Source organism: Lathyrus oleraceus, chromosome 3 (genome assembly GCF_024323335.1).
Source record: "Lathyrus oleraceus cultivar Zhongwan6 chromosome 3, CAAS_Psat_ZW6_1.0, whole genome shotgun sequence".
NCBI classification, from domain to species: Eukaryota; Viridiplantae; Streptophyta; class Magnoliopsida; order Fabales; family Fabaceae; genus Lathyrus; species Lathyrus oleraceus.
In genome coordinates, this window is record NC_066581.1 from 197,316,894 (window position 1) to 197,329,854 (window position 12,961).

Here is a 12,961-nt window from a genome sequence, read left to right on the forward strand (position 1 = left end):
AAAAAAGTCAAAAAAAAGTCAATAAAGTTGGAAATTTAAAAAAGTCGGAAAAAAAAAGTCAGAAAAGTAAAAAAAGTTTGAAAATTCGAAAAAGTAGAGAAATTCAAAAAATAGGGTCGACGGCAGTTTCGACAATTTTCGCATTCAGGAGTTAGTTCGGTGATTTCTGAGCAATTTTAGTGTCGGTGACCATTTTATCACCTTTGTGGTATTTTTAGTAGTTTTAAACCAAGCTACAACTCCTTAGAGTTCAATAGAGTTATCTCCTATGAAAAAATTGTTCGTACAACATTTTTGAACAATTTAAAGTACTTTGAATACTCTAGAATCATTTTGAGAGTTAAGAGTTGTTGTTGAGTTGTTTAGAGTTCTTCGAGAAATATGTTGAGTTATATGAATTGTTATAACTTTTGATAAGCTATGAGTATCTAATAAAATGATAAAACACTTTATTGATATGTTTTGAGTATATTGATGAATTTTTGAGCTGATGAGTAATAATACACCTTTACTCAATTATTGATAATTTTTTAGTTATAATATAATTATTAAAAATTAATTATATTTTTGATTTGAGTAATTCAGAGGAATTACAAAAAGGCCTGATAATTGGTGAATTTATGGCTCAAGAGAGGAACTTATTTGAGTATGAGATTGTGAGCATTATTTGTGTTGATTTTTGAGTTGTGGTTATTGTTTTCTTCCATAATCATGCATACATATTGAAGCTACGTGAAATATACCTGGGTGCATCGCACGTTTGAAGATACAACAAAGTCGTCGTCGAACTTTATTTATTCCAAAGAAAAGAGAAAACATCGATAAAACCCAGGGGAAGAGAAAAAGGGTAAGGAAGTTGGTTATACAAGGTGAAAGTATTAGCACCCCTCACACATGTTGTACTCAACGAGAACCGTTTTGATTGTTCTCTGCTCTAATGGATATTACCATCTAAATGTTACTTGTGAAAGGGGAAAAAGGTTTAATAATTATTGTGCTCGCCAAGGATTCGAATCATTGTGCTTACGTATCCTCATTGTGCGATAAGGAAGTCAGAGCTCCGTAGTTTGTGGTACAAAATACGGATGCGTTGGTTGTTTTCAGTTAATAGTGTTAACTTTCGCGTTCTAGCAGTTAAACGTTGTTTGTACACTCGCGTATGGGAGTCTTAAGAAGTTGTTTGTTTGCGATAGAATGGATGCGCTTGGATCGCATTCTAGCCGTTAAACATTACTTGTATGCTCGCGCATTGGAGGCTTAAGCGTCATTCATGATAGAACAAAAGTAACATGTCCTTTCTGAAAAGGTTTCTGAAAAGATGCCCTAAGGCAAAAATGAATTTGATGAGTTGTGTTTGCTTTTAGATTTAAAAAAAAGATGTCTTGATTTGAATTTCACTAAAGTCTATGAATGGAGGTGAATACTTTGAACAACTGGGTCATTCGTCCTATATCCAAAGATATTCAGAATAAGGATAGGAATTCTCCCTCTCACCCCTTCTCTACTACTTATGGCTCGTGGTGTGCAATTCAGATCATATTTTTAAGCGTTTTTTAGTTTATTTACAAAAATTATTTTAGTTTTAAAGAAACAAAGAAAAGAAAGGGGAAAAAGAAACCCTAAAGGTTGAGATCCTGATATCCAGTCTGCCTGCAATGTATGTATGGAAAAGGACTTGTCAATTGTCGAATTTTAATTGCACTAAAGTCTATGAGTAGAGGTGAATATTCTGAGTAACTGAGTCATTTCTCCTGTACTCAAAGATATTCAGAATGAGGATAAGAATGCTCCCTCTCACCCCTTCTCTACTGCTTAAGGCTCGTGGTGTGCAATTTGCATCATAACTGACAAGTGTTGAAGAAGAACCTTTGTTGTGCTTCAACATTAATTAAGTCTCCAATCTGTCTATAGTGTTCTAACTTGAGCGTGAAGTTTTGAAATATCCAAAGCAGCTCCAGTACAGAGAATTAGTCTTGTCAAATGATCAAGAGACTTCTGATCACTTGACTTAGACAGAGGAAATGAGCATAGTCAAAGGACTTAATTGATCAAAGAGAACTTTGATCAACTTAATCAATCAGGATGAAATTGAATTGTGAAATCATGCACAAGGTATCAATGACCTAAACCCTAAGGATTAATCAAATTAAACTAATCTTTTAATTCTAAAAGTTAGCATAGAACTATGGAAACATGACAATGTTATTGATTATAAATTAACTACAAAATTAATCCAAAGAATCAGATTAAAATTTTAACAAATCAACAATTTTGACTAAAATCCAATTAATTCCAAAAAAAGTCAACTCCAACAATTTATTAATTATATTATTTTTTCCAATGAAAATTAAGGACTAAATGGAAACATTATTTATTTATTCTAATTTTTCACAACAAAAAAATTAAAACAAATATCAATCAAAATAAAAGAATGAAAACATAAAGAGAAAGGAGGTGCATTGCTGAAAATAGGGTGTGAACAGTGTTTGGGGCGTCTGGCCCATTGACGGGCCTAATTGGCCTTTACATGTTTCAGCAAGTGGGGTGTAATAGAAATCTGAGGTGAAAATATCAAATTACATGGGCCAAAGCAATGGATAATCCCAATATGAATACATGAAGGAAAGAAGGAAGGAGTTCAGATTCAACTCAGCGCACATGTTCATGTTCATTTCATGCCCTCCTCCCCTGAGAATGAACTCCGTCGCACCGGAATTCGCCACCGACAACGGGGGAGACTTAAATCCAAAAATATTACACCATTCCCCTCGTCTCAACACGCTCTAACCATACTCAACCTTATTTTCTCCCAATTCCTACCAAATCAACCTAACATAAACAATTACATCAAGAAACCTAACTATGAAAATCATAAATTAAATCCTCAAATGGAGGAATTAAAGTCCCTGGTGTTAGGGCTTTGATTCCTCATGTGCTAAAATACATCGTGGTGACTGATTCAAGGTGAAATGAAGAAGAAACACTTACCTTTAAAATCCCCGATGATGGTTGCAACGGAGACGATGAAGGAAGATTGAAGATGCTCAGATTGAGAGGACTATTCAGTCTTTGGAGGACTTGTTAAAGGCATCTATCTTGGAGTAAAGAGGTGCTTGGGATATTTTTTTACCACTGATTGAGTTTAGTTATAACAACAATTTACATTCTAGTATTGGAATGACACTTTTTAAGGCTTTGTATGGCAGGAGATGTATGACACCTTCGTGTTGGTTTGAGTATGGAAAGAGTTTGGTGCTTAGACCAGAGATCGTTCAGTAGATAATTGTGAAGCTCAAGATGATCCAAGAGAAGATGAAGACCTCACAGAGCAGGAAAATGAGCTACCATGATAAGCGGAGGAAGGCCATTGAGTTCTGAGAGGGTGACCATGTGTTTTTTAGAGTCACTCTTGTGACTGGTGTAGGTCGTGCGATAAAGTCTAAGAAGCCCACTCCTCGCTTCATTGGTCCTTATCAGATTACCTAGAGAGTTAGAGTTGTTGCCTATCGAGTGGCCTTACCTCCAACTCCTTCAAAACTCCATGATATTTTCCATGTGTCTCAGCTTCTGAAGTATGTTCATGATGCATCGCATGTGATCCAAAAAGAATGATGTACAAGTAAGAGATAATTTAACTGTTGAAGCATCACCCATGTGAATTGGGGATTGAGAAGTGAAATAATTAAGAGGTAGAGAAGTTTCTCTGGTGAAAGTGGTGCAGGGAGGACCTGCTGGAGGGAGCATTACATGGGATCTAGAGAGTCAGATGAAGGAGCCTTATTCAGAACTGTTTTCGCTAGGTAATTTTCGAGGACAAAAATCCTTTTAAGTGGAGGAGACTTGTAACACCCCGAATTTAGTTTAATAATTTATTTAAATTATTAGATTTATTTGGGTGGATATATATATATATATATATATATATATATATATATATATATATATATATATATATATATATGTGTGTGTGTGTGTGTGTGTGTGTCTTGCTTGAATTGTTGTGATTAATTGTTATTTCATGTGTTTTATGGGATTCAAGGGTATTTTATTAATTTAATAAATAATAAGAATATAGAGTATTAATTTAGAAATAATTAGATATTTTAATTATTTAAAGATAATCAGACAAATTATCATATTAAATAGAAAATGAGTATTTTATAATTATTATATAATTTAGATTTTATTAAAGAATTATTTAGTGGAATTTTATTAAAATAAAATAAAAATATTATTTTAACTAAAATCATATTAGAATGGATGAAAATAATTTGGAACTTTAGGATTATATATAAACTAATGTGACAGACTTAGAAGTTGGTATATGGGAAATTGGAATTAGAGAAAAAATGCGGATGTGAAGTGGGAAGAGAGCAATCTTTGAGCTATCTTGAAAAATGGGAAGAATTTCATCAACCTTCAAACTTCGAGGTAAAGGGGAATTTCTTTACTCACGAGTGGCTTTAAGCAGTTAGATGGTGATGAGTCCTTACCATACTATCTCTGCCTTTTCATTTCATTATTCACGATTTGTAGCCTTGATGGTGATCAAATGGGTTTGGCCAAAACCCCAAGGTTACCGATTGATTGTTTCTATATATGTTGTTATTGTAATGAAAAATAGGTACGAATATGATTTATATGTTTTTGCTAAAAAGGGTTTGGTCAAAACCCTTTGAGTTAATCGATTACTGTATTGCTATATCTTTTATGAATATGATATGAAAATGTATGATGCTTTGAATTGAACTCCTTGACTCCTTGTTGATGTATGTTTATGCCCTTTTGGGATTTTTGTGGTGTATGTTAATGTTAATATGTTTATCAATGAATTTTATTGAAACCTTTTTGGTATGTTTTTCCCAATTCCTATAAAATGTCGGAAAAGTCAAAAAGTAAAAAAAACTAGAATTTTGATAGAAAAAGTAGAAAAGATGAAAAGATGAAAAAGATGGAGAAGTCAAAAAGGTTGAAAAAGAAAAAAAAGTCAAAAACAAGTTAAAAAATAAGGTTGATGGTTGTTTCGACAGTTTTCGAATTCGGGAGTCAATTCGATGATTCATAAGCAATTTTAGTGTCAGTGATCTTTTTGTTACTTTTATGGCATTTTTTAGAGCTGCAACTCCTTAGAGTTCGAAAGAGTTATCACCTGTAAAAAAAATTGTTTGTATAGCATTTTTTTGCATTTTAGAGTACTTTGAGTACTCTAGAGTTATTTTGAGAGTTAAGAGTTGTTGTTGAGCTGGTTAGAGTTCTTTGAGAACTCTGTTGAGTTATATGAATTGTTATAATTTTTGATGAACTATGAGTATTTAATGTTTTTTAATAAAATGATAAAATTCTCTATTGAGATGTTTTGAGTATATTGATGAATTTTTGAGCCGATGAGTAATAATACATCTTTCCTTAGTTGTTAATATTTTTTTAGTTATAATATAATGACTTAAATGCACTTTTAATCCTCCTATTTTAATATTTTTAAAATTTTAATCTTTATTTAAAAAAAATCATCTTTTTAATCCCTCTATTAAATATTTTATGGTTTTTTTTAGTCCTCATCCACTTTTGTAGATGTGGAACTTAAAAAGTCTAACGTGACCAAGGATGTTTGGCTCCACATCATTAAAATATATATATTTTAAATAAATTCATTATTTTATTATTTAAAAATTTTCTATTTATATTTTTATTAATTAAATATTTTTAATACTTTTATTTAATGTTTTTTATAAATTTATTAAGAAATTAATTATTACAGTTTTCAAAAGATAATATTTAGGCCTAAAGTCTATGCTTTTTAGTTCAGCAGCCGGACATTTAAGTTTTTATCAATCTTGATTTAAAAAGCTTTATAAACACTTATTATTGTTATAGCAAATTCGATGTGGGACTTTAGCTGTAAAGAAAAATGCAACTGCAAAATAAAAATGCATCAACCACAAAACACCATTAGAAAGGTGGAAGGTTATTATCTAATTCCATAGTCAAGCTACAATGTTATGAAGTCCCACTTGTGAAGCCATAGTCATAGCCAACTGATCGATAAAATAGCAAGTGTACTATTTGCACCGATGTAGTAATAAAATGGGAATTCTCCCGAGTATCGATCTCGAGGACTGCGTAATAAGTACAAATCTTTACAACAATTTCATTGAACAAAAGATCATAGGGGGTTTGATGATTGTTTTCAAAATGATAAGAACGAGAATAAATTATATAAAGGTATAAAAAGTTGTTAAACAATATGAGAAAGCATGCTAAGGCAAGATGTGTGAATTGCTTTGTACTACACTACTTCCATATTATATAATATCTACGTTGTGATTATTCAAAACCAATTCTCAAGAATTATTTTCTCTAATCCCTTAGCCGAAAACCATTAACTGTCAATTTCAATCCTAATTCCTTAGTTATTCAAAATGACGTTACAAAATATGCAATTGATCAAGAATTAACGGCTACTACGGTTTGATCCTTATTCCTAAGTGATTAAACTGAAGTATTATTATACAACAAGCGATAAGGTGGTTTGTCCGACCTAAACCTTAACCAGAGATCAAAATTCCATTTGTCCGATAAAATAAAGCATTAAGAACGTTGTATAATAATTTGAATTAAGAAAACATCGATGATCATAAAAACATAGAAAAAGTGTTCATACAGTAGCAATTCAGGGACACCCCCCTAGCATTGGGGGGTTTAGCTTCTCATAATATTCAAAGACAGTAAATTACAAAATAGAGACATTACAATTTGTTGTTGATGAAGGTTGATCTTCAATCTCTTCCGATCTTGAAGATCTCTTCTTCTCTAAACACCTTGAAAGCTCTCTTCTCCTTTCTGTCTTTTTCTTGTACGATCAAAAAGTGTCCTCTCTCTTCACCAAAATGCAGACTAAATAGTTTTCAATCAACTAAAAACATCGTGAAATACCCAGACAGACTGCCCTCCGGACGTACACAGGGATCAAAACAATAAAAATCAGCAAACAGGGCGAATTGGCCAACACAGGCGCCCGTGTTGGCTCTCTGTCAACTCAAATCCTCAGCCCTTGCTGACACGGGCACCCGTGTCAGCCCCCTATTTTCTGGATTCCACAATCTCCACTCTGCACATGCTGACACGGGCACCCATGTCAGCCCCCTGTTTTTGCCTTATCTCGCTTTGCACAATGTCCTTGACTTCCATTCTTCCGGTACGCATTCGGGCTTATTGTTAGACCTGGAAACCGAACAACACTACCACGGAAACGCATAAAATGCGACAAAAAGAGATGAACCACTAATACAACATAAAACAAGCAGAATTTTATAAAATGCGATAAACTTAAGAAATCAACTAAAAGAAAGAACAAAGTGTTACCGATTCTTGAAGATTCATGCTGGATGGATGATGAAAACTAAGTGCAAATGGTGACCGATCACAACCCCAAACTTATCTCATTGCTTGTCCTCAAGTGATGTAAGAGACAAAACAGAGGTTAACCATGGATTTTCTTCTTCCCACAATACAGCTGATGTTATTCGCAACTTATCTTCCTTCTTCCCGATTAAGCTTCTGGTTCACCCATTCGAACTATCCACTGCATTATCATATCAGAGTGTTCCTTCACCTGCAAACTTCTTCACACCACTCACCAAATCTCTCGGGGTTAAAGTGTTTAGCACTCATGATATCAAGATATGCAATATCAACTCTTAATTTTTGAATAGATTCTACGTTCACTACACAAACCAAATTCACACACTTTTAGAGGTCTTTGGGGGTTGTAACGGGGCTTAGGTACGGTGGGAGTTGACAAGAAAATGGATGGCAAAGGTTTAGAACTCGGCATTCATGTTGTTGCTTTTCTTCGTGCATAAATGTTTTTATGGGGTGTTGTCCAACTTGACTCTTTTTCTCTCAATTTTTATTTTGAGTATCACATTAATGCATGAGTCTTTGACTTAGGCAAGTGCTTATGCCTCATTTCTATTTTTCATTTCTTTTCTCTTTTTTTTCCGGTAGAAGCGGTATTTCTACACACTTCTTTTTTCCTTTTGTTGCACTTGCCCTTTTTCAAATTTTTTTCTAAGGATCACCACCCCAAACTTATCTTTTTGCACGAATTTTACACTACAATAGTCATGCCGAGCGAAGGTAGGAAGTGTTTGGCTTATGGTTAACATGACGGTTTACACAAACAAGGGGGGTACAGGCTCAACGGGGTTAACAAAGGATAAATACAATATTATGGATGGCTAGAAAGGCTAAAGGGTGAAAACAAACAACGTGCCTCAGTGTGCGTCTTTGTATTGTGCTGTATCAGTAGAACTTATGCAAAATTAGAGAGATAAAGTCATACCTGAATGCGCTCTTTTGTGTTTGGTTATGTTGAAATCTCACCATGTTGGATAAGCTTGCAGGCTCCAAACCACTCTTTATGACAAACAACTTCTTTTTCAGCTTGGGTTTACCTTCCCCTCTTTCGGTCTAGAGTTGCCAAGTTGCGTCCAACATTTTCTTTCTCGGCTGTATCAACTTCCAAGTTGCCTCGGGAGCAAATCCGGGGTTGCATCTTTCCCTCACTGGTCACTAGTCCATCATTTATCCAGTAGAATCCACTTTTATTTGTAACTTAAGGAAATAAAACAGACACACAAAGACAAAACAAAGTAATAAAGCAAACAAACACAACTAAAATAAAATACAAAATAATAAAAACCCCCCCACACTTGAACCAAACATTGTCCGCAATGTTTATTGTCAAGATAAGAGGGGTACTCACAATGATCACTGAGGAGGTGGGGGCGGGTACGGATAATGCAACATCATGCATTGTATCATCGCATTCATCTCATCCAAAACCATCCCTTGGCGGCGCTGTTCGACTTTGAACCTAGTGAGCTCCCCACCTTGCCTAGATTGCTTCGTGCGAAGGTGACCGATCTCATCTTGAATCCAACCCCATTGGTCTTGTGGCATGAAGTAGGACCCCGAAGCTTGAGTCGGTTCTTGTGGTTGTTGGTAAAACTGCTCCTCAGTTCTAGGTGCACCCTCCATATGTTCATCTGCAGGCAAAGAATCAAGAAAATCTTTGTCCCCCTCATCCAGGTCGGGACACTCATAAACCCAGTTGGCTTTGTTAGTAATACTAATGAAATCATAAGCGGGTAAAGCAAGAACATGGACTTTTTGGCAAATAAGAGAATAGTAATCTTATTTTACCTCAATCATGCCTTGTTGAATCAACGCGGCCATGTCCAGTTTATTTTTACCCGACACATGTGGAGCGTCAGCAAGCGCAACACCAAATCCAAAATGGTCGGCAATTTGTGTGATCATTCCGCCAACCGAAATATCGCCTGAGGTAGCGCGACCGACTCTACCTAGGTAGTCAGCTGCAAATGCTGCTACATTGATAGGCGTTTGTGCTGCCATACTGTACAGAAAGAACAACTCCCTTTGGGTGACGACACCGGTGCTATCACCGCGACCGAACATGGTGTACGCCAAAGCCTTATGAGCGTACCTGAAACAAGGGTTATGGATACCCGATGTTTTTCCCCTTTGGAGACATAGTTAGCATTACTTGTTATAGCGGTCTAGAATTCCGCCGGAATAAAAGTATCGGGCACCGTTCCAGGGCCTACTATTGGGAGTTTTAGGATACTCCCCAACTCATCCACAAACAATTCCAGATCAGTATTAAATAAACAAAAATGCAAAGTACCATAGTACTCTTTCTCCATTCCATTCCACCGATTTTTCAGCTTAAGTTCAATGGTACTCAAGAATTCAAGAGTAATACGCGCAAAAATTGGTACTTCTAACTGCATGAATTCCAACATACCTAAGGTGTGGAACATTCGGTGAACTTCAGCTTGCAATCCTGATTCCTGCAGAGTGCCATTACACATGTATCTAGTGGGTGTTAGTTTTCTTTTAAGATGAGCAGTATACCTCTTTTGGTGCTCCAAGTCTTCAAACATAATGTCGTGCTCATTCGGAGTCCTTCTCGCCCTTTGACGTGGTCGGGATGATTCCGCCACATTTTTGCTTCTGTCTACTCGGTGAGACATGTTCTTACCTACACACAACAAAAAGAAACTCGAAATTGAAAAGAGAGATTAGGCAAAAAGATTACCGTAGGAAGGTAGAGGATGGAAAGTGGAAGAACTTTTGTGAAGACGGATGGAGATTTGATAGAGTTATGAGGTGAAAGGATGGAGCTTTATGTGAAGAAAAATGGAGGTTTTTAGGTATTTTTGAGAGAAAGAGAGATGAAGGTGAGAGAATAGTTAAGAGAAGAGGTTTATGAGGAGTGAATGAGTGATAAAATAGATTTAGTGGGAGAAATTCGGTGGTGCTTCTAAGTTGAGAAATAAAGATAACATGGAGATTTTTGAAGGTGTTTGATTCAGTTGGTCCACCACCTTATAATCGCTCTTCTTGATTATCCTCAGAAATTCCTCAGCCTCTTCACGAGTGACCACAACTTTAGGAGACAGGTGTATGTCTTGCATTTCTTGATTAGGGACGGGGATCTGGACAGCAGTTTCCTTCTCTTTAGTCTTTACATAAGTATCAGCAGTTCTTGGCGCGAACACTCGGCCACTACGTGTCATTCCTGTTGGCCCCATAATTGAAGTGACATTTGGTTCGTTGATCATCAAAGGTCGGTCCTCCTGCCCCTGCTTAAAAGCTCTGGGCTGATATATCCACGGGATTGCCTTCTCATCTTTATATGCGAACGGTGCTGGAAACTCTATCACCAATGGGCTTATAGGTATTTCTACTTTAACCTCATCATAAGGGATGTCCACCACGGCTATCTCTTCCTGGCGCTTTCTCTTGACACGACAATTTATCTGTAACTCGCCTCGATCCAGCATTTGTTGTATAAAATTCCTCAACTCTTTATTGTTCTCTTCAGCAACTAGCTCCTCCGGGATTAGACCACTCTTCAACAATTATGCTCCTATCTTGGTGATAGGGGTTTGAATCTCTTCAACCTTACGAATCAATTTGCCTTGATCACTCTCCTCAATGGCACTGACAGAAGCATCCTTATGTGTTGGCATAAGATTGGTGTTCACATTTGGGCGTCTCAAAGTGAAAGAGACAGCCTTTGCTTCGATCAAGTCTTGTACCCAATTTTGAAATGCGAAATAGTTCTCCAAGGTATGACCAGGTGCTCCCATGTGAAACTCACAATGGGCGTTAGCATCGTATCCGGGTGGATATGGAAAAATAGCTGGTTTTAATTCCCTCAATGTTAGAAGGCCCTCCTTTTGCAGATATGGGAATATCTGGCTATAAGGTACTGGTAGGGGATCGAGTTGCCTTCTTGGAGGTCTTGGCTTGAATTGCCTTGGTGGCACAGTGTTTTGTTGATGATGATGTTGTTGATGTTGTGGTTGATACACTTGTTGTTGTTGCATTGGCTGTTGATAAGGTATGGGTACCACGACGGCGACTTGACCATATGAAGCTTGTTGCTTCCCTTTATAGCTTCTGGATATAGCGTTTGTTTCACCTTCTCTTTTCTTCGGGAAGCCTCCAGAATACTTCTTCGGTGCGCTAGGGGCTGCCACAGCTCCTGGAATCTTTCCATCCCTCAATCCTTTCTCTATGCGATCTCCAATTGTGACTAGATGTGCAAAGTCGGACGCTGCACTACTCATCAATCTATCAAAAAATGGGTCCTTCAAGGTGTCTACAAATATTCCGGTCATTTCCTTTTTAGACAATGGTGGCTTTACGTGAGCAGCCAACTCTCTCCACCGTTGAGCGTATTCTTTAAATGACTCACTTTCTTTCATAGCCATCCCTTGCAACTGCATTCAGTCGGGTGCCATATCTAAGTTATATTTGTATTGACGGAGAAATGCGTCAACCAAATCCTCCCAGCTTTGAATTCGCCCCTGTTCTAAGCTCATGTACCATCTCATAGATGCTCTACTTAGACTGTCTTGGAAATAGTGCACAAGTAGTTTGTCATTTTCGGTATGTGCAGCCATTTTTCTGACGTACATTACCAGGTGACTTCTTGGACAAGTATGTCCTTTGTATTTCTCGAAATCAAGAGTTTTAAATTTAGTCGGGATGACTAAATTTGATACCAAACGCATGTTCATGGCTGAGGCACTGAAGATATTATTCCCTTCTATGGCTTTGATCTTCTTTTCCAGGGTACGGAGCCTATCTACAGCAGGATCTGGAAATATCTTAGGCTTCGGTTGATCAGGCAGATAGAAAGCATCGTATTGGTCATCTCCAATTTCGAATCCATGATGAGTAGAAGTATCAGAAGGTTCTGCACGATCCCCATCTCCTTTGCCTCCTACCGGTATCTGAACCAATCTCTTCTTGGTGGGGACGTAACCCTCGTCTTGGGGGTTCAAACCTGGGGTGCTATCGTTCCTTTTTGCCCTAGCTTCTTCCTCCTCAATTCTCTCTCTTTGAGCAATTGCGAGCATTGTCTCCAACAGTTGATCCATTTTCTCTTGGATCGTATTGATGTCTATCCTCATGGTAATTTGGTTAGCCTTAACTTGCTCTAACGTCATCTTGTAGTTGCTTTGCGTCTTGTATTGGTGTTGATTAATCAGTGTGGCTGGATAAAGGGTAAAAAGGTTGGGTAAGTTTTTTTTGAATTTTCATGAAGCGTGATGCTAATGAAGATGCGAATGTTATGCATATTTTATTTTCAGGGAATCGTTTGAGTTCCATTAGTTGTTAGCAATTCGAAGAAACAAGGAATACTTAGAATAACAATAATTGAGTAATTTTTAAACGTCATTCATTCAAGTACATAACATAGGGGTCCAAAAAAAAGCCATAGGTCAAAATACATTTGTTAAAGGAACAAAATATAAGACATAAGAAAGTTAAACTGCTGACTTTCTGGCTTGAAGCTCTTCTAGTTCCTCCTTGAATCTCTTTAGCAACCCTCTACAGAGCAGAATGAAACTGATTA